Source organism: Cibotium barometz, chromosome 62 (assembly GCF_041138505.1).
Source record: "Cibotium barometz isolate CiBa-2024 chromosome 62, ASM4113850v1, whole genome shotgun sequence".
Classification (NCBI taxonomy): domain Eukaryota; kingdom Viridiplantae; phylum Streptophyta; class Polypodiopsida; order Cyatheales; family Cibotiaceae; genus Cibotium; species Cibotium barometz.
In genome coordinates this window covers 6,778,127-6,794,620 of record NC_141107.1, presented here as the reverse complement: position 1 = coordinate 6,794,620, position 16,494 = coordinate 6,778,127, and positions in this window count along the sequence as shown.

Below are 16,494 nucleotides of genomic sequence, written 5' to 3'. Positions count from 1 at the left end.
AATCTCTTTTTCCACCTCAACTCTCCAATCACAAAAGTCCTGAAAAGCCTCACCCAAGTATATCAAGAAAAATCATCCACCATCTCATGTGAGCATGTACAACACCTTACTTAAAGATGCGGTACTCATAGGACCACATAAGTCTGCATGAATGAGAGCAAGTGATGTCGAAGTTCTATGTGTCGCCTCCTTCTTCAGAAAGGGGGCTCGGTGTTGCTTCCCCTGTAAACAAGAGGAACAAGCAGAAGACGGAGCCTTGATGGTCGGTAATCCCTCAACCAACCCATCCTTCGAAGCTCGTTGCAAAAGCTGATAGCTCAAATGGCCAAATCGAGCATGCCAAAGAGCAGAAGAAGCACCAGAAGAAAGCAGAGCAGTCAACTTGTAGAGACCACTATCTTGGATTCCGTGAGCCAAGATGCTACCAGTTTGCCTTATCACGAATGGTAATCTCATAACCAGAAAAGATCAGCTCTATACCCTGAGCTGTAAGAGCACTCATTGACAAAAGGTTAAAAGCCAAATCTGGAATGTACAAAACATCAGAGAAGTACCTCTTATCCTCAGAAGAGTGAAAGATGGGGATAGTGCCATGTCCATGCACTGGCACGGAAGAAGAATCACCTAGAGTGATCTCGCTTGACCTGGCAGCAGTGAAGTCCTCGAACCAATCTCGATGGGGTGTCATATGAGCAGTAGCACTGCTATCCACAATCCATTGAGAAGTCACAAGAGCAAGTATACACCGAGTACCTACTAAGAGAAGGATGCCATCATCCTTCTTGGGTTGAGACACTACCCTAGAGGAAGAGTTCTTTGCTGCTGTCTCGCGCTGCCAAAGCTCCATCAGGGCCACCGAGATGCCAGTCCACTCCTCGAAAGTGAGACTCAATCTGCATAACGGAGGGGAGAACTTCCTCCCAAGTAACTGGAACAGGACGAGGAGAAGAAACAAGAGACTGAAAGTATGCATCAAACCTCTCGGGAAGCTTAGAGAGAAGCCGAATAGCCATGTAGAGATGTCCTTGCCACAAACAGCAAGCTCGTCCTCCCAGAGATCTTTCATCTTTGAGATGAAAGCAGATAAAGATGGAAAGGCAAAAATTGATGAGTTCATAAGTTGTTTTTCCAATGCCAAAATCCAACCCAAAGACTTAACCTCGTAGAGATTTGCAAAAGCCTTCCAAACGTCATGTGCAGCATCTGATGTACGCACATGAGAGAGAACATCAGAAAGGAGAAAACGTGTTGATCATTCGATTGTCAAAGATCAATCTGTTCCGGAGTCGCACCACCGGAAGAAAGGGTGGGAGGAGTGGCATCGGCCGGTGTAACAAGCCAATCCCAAAGATCCACGCCATGCAAGGCCGATTTCATCTTCACCTTCCATAGGGTGTAGTTGGAACCATTTAACTTTGCAAACTCAAAGAACATATCGGTGGTGCAGCCATCACAAAACTTGGGCTCAAAACTTGGGCTCAATCTCAAGAAATATGCACAAACTCAAAAGAAAAAGTGTCCTCCATAGGTACCAAGAGTGCCACCAAAGCCCGAAACACCACATACCCCTCTGCAAAGGGGAAAGACCACTGGAGAGGAAAAAGGAACATAAAGAAGGTTGTTGTCCTAAAAAAATAGGACACCTGGTGTCCAAACTCCACGTGGAAAAGAAAACGCTGATCAAAGAATACTTGATGGCTGTGTCGGTGAAGCCAATCTATAGGAGATGTGACCAGCAAGTGCTATCCAGAAAATGCAGCAGCAAAGGGGCTGTAAATCTGAGAAAAAATGCAGAGGAGAGGGTGCTGAAAATAGGGTTGAATCTGGGGGCAGCAAAGAGGTTGCTAAACCGGGAGCGCTGATACCATGAAAGAGTGCAAAGAGAGGAAGCAAAGGAGCACTAGAGTGTGCTGAATAGAGAGTGCGAGAGAGAGAGAGAGAGAGAGATATATATGGAGCAAACTATGCTGAATATACTGAAGCAAAATAGTCCCAAAAGCAAGAGACACTACAAGTCTCATAAGTGAGGGAGCAAATATGTACAAGACTGAATGAGAAATGAGAGGCCACCACCTCCTATTTATAGGTGAGGTATGCTAGCTAAATGGGGATACTGGCCGACTAGAGCATGTATGCTGGCCGACTGGTAAAATACCAGAAAGGCTGGGAAAAATCCCAGAAAATTAGAGAAAAAAGGGGTGGCCAGCCCACAATCAAGGGCCATACAAAAGGGACCAAATGGGCACCAAAAGTGAGCAGAAATAAACTGGGGATGAATGTGTTAACAAAGGTCACGGAAAAGCTATTTCATATACAAGAGTAGACCATCAAGAGCCAATGCCAGGCGATTGGATGGAGATAGACAAAGTACTATTGACATGTAACCCAAGCCCCAAGGTCAATTATACCACAAAAGCTAAGGCACCACCCATAGACACACCAAACGGTTCGAGTAGAATACACCCACAAACACGCCAAACGGTTCGAGTAGAATATTAGGAGTAATCTTAAATGTCAAGTAGATCGGTGGATGTAGGTCAGTGCTACCGAACCTATACCTGAGTCTAGCCTCATAGAGAGTCCATAGTGTAATATGGACTTTATGCATATGAGTATCCTCCTAGCCACATCAAGTGTGGCTTTCTTGAGGCCTACATAAAGTTACTCACCAATCATCTAATAGCATAGCTCAAATATGGCTCAAACTCCCTATAATAATATACATATACATAGTAGGGTCCTCCATAAGACCACCCTTTTTAGTATTATGCTCCAATGGCACTGAGATTGGATCATAACATGTCCAAAGCATAGTACCTTTGCAAAAGCCAAATCCCAACATATGATCTAATTACCTCTATACCCAAGAAGTATCACAGCTCACCCAAATCTTTCATTTTTTAAACTTCTTCTTGAGGGGTATCTTCACCTCTTATGAATACATCACTGCCCCCTATAACAATCAAGTCATCAACGTAGATGACTACTAGAACAATACCCCTATTCGTCTTTTCCACATAAAGTGGAAAATCTGTTGTAGATATATGAAATCTAATAGTGACAAGATACTCTCCTATCTTGTCTGACCATGCTCTAGGTGCATGCTTCAAGCCATATAAGGCTTTACGTAGCTTGCAACAAACAAAATATGGGTATGCATGGTCCATATATCCTAGTGGCTACACCATGTAGAAGATCGACTCCTATAAATCACCATATGAAAAGGCATTCTTTACATCTATTTAATATGAAACCATCCCTTAGGTACATCCATAACAATGATTGCTTTCACAGTTACCATCTTAGTAAGGCTGAAAGTCTCCTCATAGTCAATGCCATAGGTCTATGCATATCCTTTAGCTACCAATCTTGCCTTGTACTTGCCCACAAGCCCATATGAATTAAGCTTTTACTTTGTAGACCCATAATCTTGCCTTATACTTGCCCACAAGCCCATATGAATTAAGCTTTACTTTGTAGACCCACTTGCATCCAAATTCCTTCTTCTCCTTAAGCAAAGGCACTAAATTCCTATTTGTATCCAAATGCATCCAAATTCCTTCTTCTCCTTAAGCAAAGGCACTAAATTCCTATTTGTATCCAATGCATCCATCTCTTCATCCATGAAAATTTCCCAATGTTTATCTCTAAGTGTCTCGTCAAAAGATGTTGTCTCTTATCTCTTGATGGGTTATATACCTATCATATCTTAATGTTTCCACTATATATCTGGTCCTTGTAGACTTGTGTACACCTGGATTATTGTCAGGTGTTCTCAACACTGTTTTGGCTCTTTGTACACTAAGTGTAGCAATAATTGGGATCCCAAAATCCTTTATTAAGGCACTATTCTGAGACACTATCCCCATCAACAAAGGAACGACATGCTAAAACATCAAGCATTATGAAAGGCTGATCCAATTTCTCTTTTCCCTTATGTGATACATATGAATCTGCTAAAATTTCAACACCTATAGTACCACCAAATGATATGTTAAAATTCATGGCATTCTTCCTCGACCTTCCTAATAATAGACCCACTACTAAAGGACTCTTCTACTCGACTAAGCACATGTGATTGTTGCTCTCCACAACCATATCGTTGTTTGCATCAAACTCTATGGAATCCTTGACTGGTGTATACTAGCTACTTATGTCATGAAACATCACATCAGCCTCTAAGAAATGCTTCATCGGTGTATAACAACTACTTATCTCATCAAACATAACATAAATCTCTATGGAACCCTTCACTGGGGTGTATACCAGCTACTTATCCCATCAAACATAACATCAGCCTCTATGGAATCTTTCACTAGTGTATACTAGCTACTTATCTCATCAAACATAGCATCAGCCTCTATGGAATCCTTCACTAGTGTATACCAACTACTTATCTCATCGAACTCAACATCCTTGCTCACTTGCATCATCTCATGCATAGCAGGGTTATAGCAGCTACTTATCTCATCAAACTTAACATCCTTGCTCACTTGCATCATCTCATGCATCTATAACCTTTCTACCCTAATGCACCTAAACACTTTCAAGTGTGCCAACTCTAGTTTTGTGCTAGTAAATTTCTATTTAGTCAAATCATGCCATGAATTGTTTTACAATGAGAATGGGGGTTATGTTCATATAAACTATAGTTGCTATAGTCCACCCAGAAATAGTGAGGCATTCATCAATGCACATGCAACTTCTACAATATGTATGTTCTTCCTTCTATAACCCCATTTTGATGTGGGGTGTACCTATACATGTAAACTGCCTCTTTATCACATGCTCTCTTAGATAATCAATGAATTCATTAGATAAATATTATCCCTCACCATATAATCTTAGGTATTTTATGTGCATGCCTTTATCTTTATCAACCATAGCCTTTATGTACATACCTTTGTCTCTCTTAACCATAGCCTTGAAGCTCTAAAAGTGCATTTTTCTTTTCTCTTTCATGAAGTATACCCACATCTTTCTAGTGTGATCCTTAAATGAAAGGTACATAAGAGTGGCATCCTTTGATTGATGTCGTTTGTTGGTTTATAATCATTCGAATGCACCATATCTATAGGTCTTTGACTTACATTCTTAGGCTGTTTTCCCAATTGGCATGATGCTTCATATACTTTGTGCATTCCATCTCCCTTGTCATCATTAACATATCTTTTGCATATTCATATGGTGATAGAATAATAAAATAGATGAGGTTGTGCATGATGTCCTATTGCTCTTTGTTAGTTTGGTTTATACACTCAACAGAGTTGGATTAAGGTTGATTAGACAAAACACATATTTTGTTATAGGTAGGGTAAATTGAACATTAGGATGTTGTTGTGCACCATTTGGTTTCGTGGTATGTATGATGGCACACTTGGTTTTGTCTTCAATTGGGTGCTTATGCCCAATTGATTAGATGTTATTCCAAAAGATAAATGGTTCATTGAAATTATTCAACACCTTCACCTCTCTCTCTCTCTCTCTCTCTCTCTCTCTCTCTCTCTCTCTCTCTCTCTCTCTCTCTCTCTCTCTCTCTCTCTCTCTCTCTCTCTCTCTCTCTCTCTCTCTCTCTTTATGTATATATATACACACACGCACACACACACACACACTTTTTAAACGAAAATTTGTATGTATATATTTTTTAAAGCTATGTATTTATTACCCATATTATAAGCATATAGTGTCTTGAGTCTCATTTGATTGATTAGGCCTAATGCTCAGTTGACGGGAAGAGTTAAGTTCATTGAACGTAGTATAATGTGGTAGGTTGATGATAGTTTTCCTACATTAGACGTGCAAAGTATTTTTTGCGAAGGAATTTACTACTCATCTTGAGCGGATTCCTTTCATGCATGATGTGAATATGCCAAGTTGAGGGTACTGTGAACAAACAATCTACATGCAAACTAATCCCCATAATTGTAAATTCTTTGTGATTGAGTCTATGTTAGAAGCAGACTTAGTTATGGGATGGGAATGGATTATTTCTATCAGTGTAAAACCATGCTTCAAGAGAAATACAATCTCCTTCCACAACATGGAGATGGTGATATCATTTTGTGACAGTGAAAAATATATATGATGTGGAGAATAAAAGGCACAAGTCCCTTCCAGAAAGCTCCTTAACTTGAAAACTTGTCTTCTCCACCATCAAAATCCCTTCTCGACAAAGTCTCTATCCCTTTGGCTCCATCTTCACCAATAAAATAATTGGCTTCTACCTCTAACTTCACAACCTTAGAGTCAACAATCCCTCTAGAATATGTCCCTTCTTATACCCTATTAACACCAATAACATTGATTAAATCTTACTCTGACAAAGGTAACCATCATGTACAACCTTCACTATTAATGGATCCTTTATCCAAGAAAATATCATCTCCAATGACTGTCATTGATAATAAAGACCAACCTCTCCTTGAAAAGACCTCATAATAAATTTTCTACTCCAAGAGTCCCTCTTCAACCAACCTCACCAAAGGAGTCAAAGGTCTCTATCACAAAAACCTCATCTTTGTGGAACTTGGTCTCATCGGAATCCCCTCTTGAAAACCATCCTAAGTAATCTACAAAAACAACAAAGATCATCATTGCAGTTGTGACAAAGGTAAATCTATCCAAGTGACCTTGCCATCTTTGGTAGCCCCTCTTTATGAGAAGACCCATCTTTATCATCAATGATACCTAAACCAACAAATGTCTCCATTGCAAGTAAATTCCAAGATAGGTACCAAACCTTTATTTTCATAAAAGAAGGTATATCCACCGCATAAGTCACTGTCAAGATATCTTCATGGTATCAAAAGGAGGGTGGAAAAGCAATGTAGTAGCTCAAGGATACTATAAGTGTGGTGATCCCATTTGGCCTACCTCACATCCCCAGACACAATGCTCACAACGTAAATCTTTGGAAGGTAGATTACTTGTTAACCTCTACCATAAAAACCCAAAAAATCTTCTTCCAACTCACCAGTTTGGTGCCCAATAAATTATTGCAAGCACATGGATTCTATGATAAACGTAGAAATCCATACATTTAACTAGCACAAATAAAGTAACCTCGACAACGAAGGCACCAACCCCAATGTCATAAAATCCACCAAAATTTTGTGCCTACACCTCTAATCATTGCTCAAGGGTATTATGATTGTATTTGCACTAGCAAGGTGCCATTAAGGAAAGAATTACCTCATCACCAACTTTTGTGTCCAAGGCTATTAAGAAAAGAATACCTCAACTTATGTGCCAAGAAGAAGCACACCCACATCTCAAATGGTGTGTGGTGGCCAAAGAACCCTCTCCTAAAGACAGAGAAGACATAAGAACTTGCTTGCACTTTGAACAATAAGGAGATGAAACAAATCACATCATCAAATACATCAATATTTGAAGAGCTATCAGTCAAAGCTTTAGCTCCAGTTACTCTTGCCCCACTAGAGTCAAATAAATGCTTAATGGCATAATTCACACTATTTTCCAAGCCACTTTGGGAGTCAATGCCAAAGGTTCTCAAAGCTTAGTAGTAGAAAAACACTCAAAGAAGAAGAAGCTAGAGCACCCTCACTAGAAATAGTAATCCTTGAGATTCAAAGGAAGAGAGTGGAAAGGTTACTAGAAAATTAGAAAACAGAGCAAGAGGGAAATTAAAGATTCAAGGAAGAGCAAGAAAATAAGTCACCTATATCCCTAGAACAAATCATGAGAAAACAAGTGAGAATGTTCACGCGACACGACTTTCTTCAGATAGTCACACCGTAAAAAACTCAAGTTTTCCACACCAAAAAAGGTTACTAAAAAATCATGCTCGATAGTCCACAATGGTAAAAGAAAATAAGAATATTAACTCAAGAGCATGATAATCAAATGTTTGCTCAAAAATTTAGGTGGCGTGAAAACCAGTGGAAACTCACGGGAGTATCTTGAGTTTTTCACATTTAAAAAATTATTCCAGTAGGCATGAAGATCATACCCAACATGTCAAAAATAAAATGAAGATCATAAGATAACCTTAAAAGAAGAAAACTCAAAAGTTTAATCAATGTGAAAAACCAGTCAAAGTTCATGCCGTGAAATCTCAAGTTTTTCACATCCAAAAAAGGTGGTCCAAAAGTAGTGAAAGTCATGCCAAGGTCTTCATGATGATGAGGTACTTTAGAAAATTAGCTCAAAAACATAAAATTCAAAAGTTCAGTTGAGGTAAAAAAACCAATGATGGAGGCCATGAGCATCTAGAGTTTTTTCACATTAAAAAAAGTGTTTCAAAAGTAGCATAAATCATTCCTAGACTTTTCTAGGGATCAGGTGAACCAGAAAATCTAAAACTTCATTTGGCGTGAAAAATATTCTAGTTTTTCATGGCAAAAATATTCTAGTTTTTCATGGCAAAATGGCCTTTACAAATCAAGGGAAAAACATGTGTACTTGCACATTCACATCTTCTTATATACTCACATCTTCTTATATACTCATTATCCCTTTTGGTGATCAAATGTTTAACGTGAATATCTCAAGATATTCATGCCATGCTAGTTTTTCATGCCAAGTCAAAGTCTCAAGCAATAATTAATTCTTAAACCTTTCATCTTCTCTAACCTTATCATAATCATCTAACATCAATTTGCATTAAAATACTAACTTTCATTTGACATGGATGTAGCATTATATGGTAGTTATGTGTGTGAACACACTTAGGACCGTCGGGGCACTTTTTCCCTCACTAGGAGGTTTTTTTTTCCCGTGCGTATGTACACCCTCTTATCTACTCATTTTGGGGTGTGTACCTATCTTTTGTATATCTGGCACACATTTGTTCATTCTAATCTAGTGAGTTTGTGTGCTCTCAAGCTTCTCTATCTTGTGTGTGTGCATTGTTGCAACCATAACTCTAATTCCAACAATTGGTATCAGAGCTAGCTTCCTTGACACTTGATCTAGTAGTCTACCTCCCTCCTCACACAACCCTGTTTTTTTGTCTCCGATTGAGATACCCTCTTAGGAGAAGAAGGTATATACTATAGTGTGTTGTATACAAAGTATACCTTATTCACGGGGTCTGCGGCGGCGGGCGGCATGATTCGGGAGCATTTTGGGCATCGCAAACGTTCTGGAGAGGCACCATTTTGGATTGGTTTTGCTCGATCTTGGGTGTTTGACCTGTGTAGTAGTAGCAAAGATTTGGTATACAGTAGCATCTACAATGTCTTTAACAACATTGACCATCATACGTTCGCGAGTAACACTCTATTCTCTACTCTGTGTTATTTTTCATACACTTTGCAGGTGATTCAGTCAACAGTTGGTAGCCATCCAGGGTTGTATTTAGTGAATACTGATGAGTACTTAGTGCGTTGAAAGATTTTGCATTTGGTAGAAAGTCATGGTGGCTAGTAGTAGTGATGTATTCAACATGTTGTTGCTGCTGAGGACAAACTTGATGGGACTAACTACCCATTGTGGTCCTATATGACGAGGCATGTATTGGTTGCTAAAGGCCTTTGGAATGTGGTCAGTGGTAGTGAAACTTGTCCTGTTTCACAACTACCAGTGTAACCAGGTGCTGTAGGTACATCTGAAGTAGAATCTAATATAGATGTGGCTCCTCCACATGCACCACCAGTACCTCCCACTGCTGCTCAAACGAGATGGGATGAAAGAGATGCACATGCACATGCATTGCTTGTACTTTCTATGAAGCGAAGCATTATTCCTCATATTCGGTCATGTAAGACTTCAAAATAGGCATGGGATGCACTTGCTACATTATACTAGGTACGCAATGAAGCACATGTTGCATATCTACGCAAATAGTTGGAGTCTGAGCACATGAATGAGGGAGACTTAATGGATAGCTTCTTCATCAAGATCAAAGATTTTAAGGAGCAACTTGCTAGTGTTGGATGAGATATATCTTGATAGTACATCGGTGCCCACAATTCTCAATGCATTGTCGGATTCTTATCAGTGTTTTGCCTCTACCCTTAGACTCATGTGATGAAGGGAAATCCAAATGCCCTTACATTTGGATGAGCTGGTTTTAGTACTCTTGCAAGAAGAGAATCCTCAGGTAAGGATGCAGAGAAAGAAGGTGATAAGCCTAAAAATAAGAGCAAGTGTCACTATTTCAAGAAACTAGGGCACTACATAAATTAGTGCAAGAAAAGGCTAGAGAAGGAGAAAAAGAACAAATCGGGCATGGCTGTGTGGCAGCTGTGGTGGCTGTTGCATCTGCACCAAGTGCAAAGAAGAAGGAATCTACAAGTTTTGATCCAAGATGATTGGGCATGGATTGTACATTGTAGTTATGACCCTTCTGTTTATGATGTATGCATGTCAGGGGCATAATCATATGCTTGGTACTTTGACAGTGGTACTAGTAAGCACATTACTAAAATTTGTTCTCATCTTTAGAATCTATTCCAAGTGTAGGCACCGTCATATGTGCAAATGGTTTCTCATATCCTATCAAAGGAGTTGGTAGAGTTGTGCTCACACTGGTGCAAATGGGGGCTCATTTACTCTTTCTAAAGTTTTATATGTGCCAGGCATTAATTAAGAAGAACTTGTTGTCAGTTTCAGCCTTAGCCTTATCAGGCTTGACGGTGAAATTTGTGGATGACAGATGTACAGTTCAGGATAGAAATGATGGTTATTCTATCATTACCTCGGGTACCTTGTTTCATGGCCTATACAAGATGGATGTTTCCATGCCTCTTACAACCAGCGTGCAATGCTGAGGCAGAACCTCTCATTGGCCATGATTCTGATAAAGCTCAAAGTGGTAGATGGTGTCATTCTATATCATTCAACGCCTTGGAATTTTAGACTTTCATGCCAAATCTACAGACTCCTTAGGAGAAGATAATATCTCCCTTGGCAGTAAAAGTGAACGTTTGTATCAGGGCATGGCTATGGCTGTGGCCCACCAGTACCGCCGTCTTATGTGTCTCCCGAAGAGATTTTGATTTTTGGAGCCGAGTTGCTCTATGTACATATTGCAACTTTTATATAAATAAAGAAATGTTTTTTGGAGAAAAATTCCCTGTTGTATAAGTGATTGTTTATGGACGAAACTGATAAAGAAAAATCTGTTTTACCAGCGGACATATGTCATAGATCTCTAATAAGATCATTTATCTTGTTTAAGAAATTGTTTTTCGAATCCCTTAAGTCTTAGGATCTCGTGGATGATATCAAAATAAAATTTTAATAATATATCATTTTTGGCAGAATCATGAGACGAGGAAATTGTGGCCGCCGCCGCCGTCAGCCAAACCCTCTCTTTGAAGATGATGAGATTACCCCGACGTTCACAAGGCTCTTCATAGAACTCAGCCACCAGGACCCTTTAAAGGAGAAGGGGGGAACCTGGGCGAGGCTGTGGAGAAATGGGTGGAAGCTATGGAAGAATATTTTGACGTCACAAGCTACAATGAACGGAGCAAAATGGCTCTTGCCAGGCTGAAAATAGTGGAAACAGCTAGGGTGGCATGGAGGAACCATTGTGACACCAACCGTCTAGACAGGAATACTCAGTCTTAGAACGACCTTAAAACCTATTTGAGGAAGAGATTTTGTCCCCCTGGGTTTTTGGAAACCAAAATGAACAAATTCTTAGAGCTAAAATGCAAGGGAGCAAAACCATCGAGGAATATCACCAGGCCTTCGGTCTCCTACACTCAAATAATCACCACCTCTAGATGAAGAGCAACTCATGGCCAGGTTCATTCGGGGAATGAACGAACCCTTGGACACACTAGTCAAGAATGCCAAGCCAGTGTCCTATATCAGGATGGCGAAGGACTTTGCCAAAGCCTTCATCTCGTGAAAGTCCCACCAAAGCCAGCTCCCTCATCCTTTAAAAGATTTCAGACACTGGGAAGTTCTTCTAACTTTCTACCTCCAAAGAGACACCAAGGTCCTAACCAGAATGTGGAGATCGAAAGCTTCAGAAACGAAGGAAGACCTTTCTCCCGAAGTACATTCTCAGGAACTCCGGCTCTCTCTAGAATGCAAAGGGAAGAGCTTTGAAGCGAGAACAAATGCTTCGGATGTCAGGGATTTGGGCACCAGCTCAAGGATTTCCCATCTCCTTTGGTGGGCCAAGGAAGCCAGGGTCCTAGAGTTCTGAGAGATCGACTCCTTCATATTAGTCCAATCATGGTCCCCCGCACAAGAATCGGGGTAATCCAAGAAGAGTGCCAGCTCAGCCTACAGCCTCCATGCAGAGTAGTCTCCGAACTCCCTCCCAGAATTGGAATAACCAAAGAGAGAGAGTTCTGCCTCAGACTCCAGCAGCAGCCAGAGCAGTCACCATAGCTGAGAAAGTAGAGGAAGAGAAAGGACAGATCTATGCAGCAATAGAGCATCAGGGGAATAACCATCAATTCTCAGTCCTCCAGACTCCAGCAAAGTACCAAGATAAGTAATTTAAGCTTTTGATTGATTCAGGCAGTACTCATTCTTTTATTTCCCTAAGATGTTTGCGTAAATTAGTCCTAAATCAAAAATTAGGGAAACCTATGCAAGTGGAATTAGCCAGTGGGAAGATTCTTTTCACTCACCTTGAGAGTGACCTTATTCAGTTTAGCCTAGATGGGAACATAACAGAGTGCCAGTTCAGAGTTCTACCCGTGGGAATATATGATGGAATCCTTGGAATGGATTGGCTCCAAAAGAATCAAGTTGACATTCATTGTCACAAAGGAACCATCTCTTTCCTTGACCTTCACGGGAGTAAAGTTCAAGGAATTGGAATTTCTGGATCCCTAGTGCTCCAATTAGTCAAGGCTTCCGAATTATTAAAAGGGCTCAGAAAGAGGCAAGTTGTGTATGTCGTTAAAATGAATCCAGTAGACACAAAATGCAAGGCTAAAGAACCAGAGTGGTTAAATGAGTATGCAGATGTGTTTCTTGAAGAGCTGACTGAGATGCCTCCATCTCGTGAAGTAGATCATGAGATCGAATTAACCCCCACTGGAGCTGAGCCAGTAGCCCAAGGTGCATACAAAATGTAAGTCCCTGAAGCCATAGAACTTAAGGAATAGTTAAGACAACTGTTAGAACAGGGATTGGTCAGACCCAGTGTCTCACCTTGAGGTGCGCCCGTTCTCTTTCAAAAGAAGAAAGATGGAATATTAAGACTCTGTATTAACTACAGAGGACTGAATCAATTAACAATTAAGAATAAGTATCCTATTCCTAGGATTGATGAACTTCTGGATCGGTTAAGTGGGACCCAAATGTTCACAAAGATAGATCTCAAATCCAGGTACTACCAGTTCAGAATGAAGGAGCAGGATATCCCAAAGACGGCATTCAATACTCGCTATGGGCATTATGAGTTCACAATCATGCCATTTGGATTGACCAATGCCCTGGCGACATTCAATCATCTTATGCAAGATATTCTCAGAGAATACTTGAATGATTTTGTTCTTGTCTTTTTTGATGATATCTTGGTATACTCAACGAATGTTGTAGACCATGAAGATCATGTGTGCAAGGTCCTGGAAATCCTAAGGAAACACCAACTCTTTGCAAAGAAGAGCAAATGTTCTTTCTCTGTTGGCCAGGTGGAATACTTAGGATTCATAGTGTCAAAGGATGGGATTTCTCTTGACCTCGCAAAGATCCAAGCAGTCGTAGAATGGCCAGAACCCAAGTCAGTAAAGGAAGTCAGAGGATTCCTAGGGTTAACCGGATGGCATAGGATCTTTATACCTAGGTATGCTTAGATAGCATCCCCCTTAACTAACCTTCTCAAGAAGAGTACACTTTTTGAGTGGACTGTAATGTGTCAGAGTGCCTTTGACAAGCTAAAGATAGCCTTAGTAACCAACCCTCTCCTTAAATTGCCAGATTTTACCAAACCCTTTGAGGTAGATACTGATGCTAGTGGGTTTGCCTTAGGTGGTGCTCTGATGTAGGAAGGTCATGTAGTGGCCTATGAATCCAAAAAACTTAGAACACATGAGAGAAATTATGTCGTCCATGACTTAGAGTTACTCTCAGTAGTGTATGCTCTGAAGTTGGGGAGACATTATCTTTCGGGACAAAGGTTCACCTTGATGAGACAGATCTTCACCCAAAGGGATTTCAACATGCGTCAAAGGAGATGGATGCAAAACCTGCAAGAATTTGATTTTGAAATAAAGTATCGGCCGGGGAAAGCAAAAGTGGTTGCAGATGCGCTCAACAGAATAGCCTCCTTGCTTGCAATAACAATGCTGTCAAATCCATTGATCAATGAAGCAAAGGAGAAAATCTTGCAGGACAAATTTTTTGCCCCTATTGCTACCTTTCTGATGTAGGAAAGAAAGACTTCTTAGGAAATGAGTCAAGTTCTTGGATACAAAATGGATGAAGGATGCATGTATTATAATAATTGGCTATGTATCCCCAATGATGAGGGAATAAAGGGAAGAATTCTAAGAGAAGCCCATGATGCCTGATAGCTGGACATCTAGGGTTTATAAAAACCTATATGTCTGTGAAGAAAAGCTTCTTCTGGTGACTCGAGGACTCAAAAAGGATGTACTTGATCATGTGCGGAAATGCTTGATGTGCCAAAGAGTCAAGGCAGAAAGAGTCAAGATGCCAGGGAAACTGCAGCCTCTAAACATTCCACAGATGAAGTGGGAATGCATCAGTATGGACTTTGTCAGAAAGAGTGCAATCAGGTTATAACTCCGTTTTGGTGGTAGTTGACAGGATAGCCAAAGTTGCCCATCTGATTCCAGTGAAAGAAACATACTCTGCAGTGGATGTTGCCAGAGTTTTCCTTAAGGAGATCTTCAGATTGCATGGTTTACCTAGGAGGATAGTAAGTGACAGAGACCCCAAATTCACATCAAAATTCTGGACTGCGTTCTTTGAAGCAGTAGGAACTTTCTTGGATCTCAGCACAGCCTATCACCCCAAAACAGATGGCCAGATGGAAAGGGTGAATCAGGTAATAGAAGATATCCTTTGATCATGCTGCGGTGGTAGGGAACCCAAGAAGTTGTTAAATCCGCATCTAGTCGAATTTGCTTACAATGCTTCTTATCATCGGAGCATTGGGATGAGTCCTTTCAAAGCTTTGTATGGACAAGATTGCCTTACACAGTTGACTTGGTCTGACCCATTGATCAGAGTTGAAATGTCTAGACAAATGCTTGATGACATGGACCAGCATATGCAATCAATCCGTAAAGATATAAAGACAGCCCAAGATAGACCAAAGCATTATGCAGATAAAAAGAGGTCAGATAGAGATATGGTCTTCATTCGAGTAGTACGACCAAAAAGAAGTTCCTTATCCCCTTAGGGAAGTACAAGAAGCTCTCTTCCAGATACTGTGGGCCTTATGCTAAAGAAAGTGGGCGATCTAGCCTACAAACTTCTTCTCCCTCTCCATCTCAAGGTACATGATGTATTCCATGTTAGTTTGCTTAAGAAGTATGTACCTAGCCCGAGTCACATGCTTGGTGATGAACAATTGATCTCTCCGCCAGATGGTACTCCAACTTGAGGAAATCCTTGACGTTCGGGAGAAGATTCTCAGGAGCAGAGTCCTCAGAGAATTCCTAGTAAAGTGGAAGTTCTTCCCTCTAGAAGACGTCACCTGGGAGAAAGAAGAAGAGTTGGTGAAGGATTATCCCCACTTTGCAAGACGAGGACATCTCGTGTTTTTCAAGTGGGAGAGGATGTAAGATTCCTCCTCGGTTGAATAACAATTAAGCCTCTACTTCAATCCCTTGTCATCATTCTATGTTTCTATGAAGACAAGAAAATATTATTTTTCCTTGTTTGGCCTAGTGAGATAAAAATTTCTAGAGAGTGGCAAATCAATATTTGGATATTTTTGGATAAATAAATTCTACAAATATCAAAAAAATGTTTCCTTGAAACAAAAAATCAAAATAAATTTTCCAAGGTGAAATTGGAATTAATTAAAAATAATTTAGAAGATCTTAGCCTAAGGGTCGAGATTTTCTAAAAAATTTGGATTAAGGTTCCTATGGACCAATAAGATTAATCCAAGTGTTGGGATAAGTTAAATCCAAAGAATAATAGAAAATATCCAAAAATGAGTAAATGCCCACATAAGATGAAGAGTTGACTAAGTACTAGATTTATTAGTTAAAAATTATGAAGTATTAATAAAAAAAGAGATATTTTGGAGTAATCATTCATTTTTGACACATTGGTTGTAAGGAGAAGGGGCCCTTCAAGGAGGCACCTATTTCACATGTGTGGATGAGTTTTAAACTCAAAAATAATAGGATATTTTTATCTCTTCTCTCTCCTAGATCAAACCAAATAAAAAAGGGAGCCAAACTGGTCCAAATCTTGTCCAAATTCAGCCAAACTGAAGCTAGAAAATTCTGGAACTCAATTAGACTCAGTTTAGTGGCCTCCCTCACCTACTATAAATAGACCCTCATTCTTTCGTATTCTCATATGTGAACTAAACTATGTCGGTATTACTCTAAGATAAGCTTATTT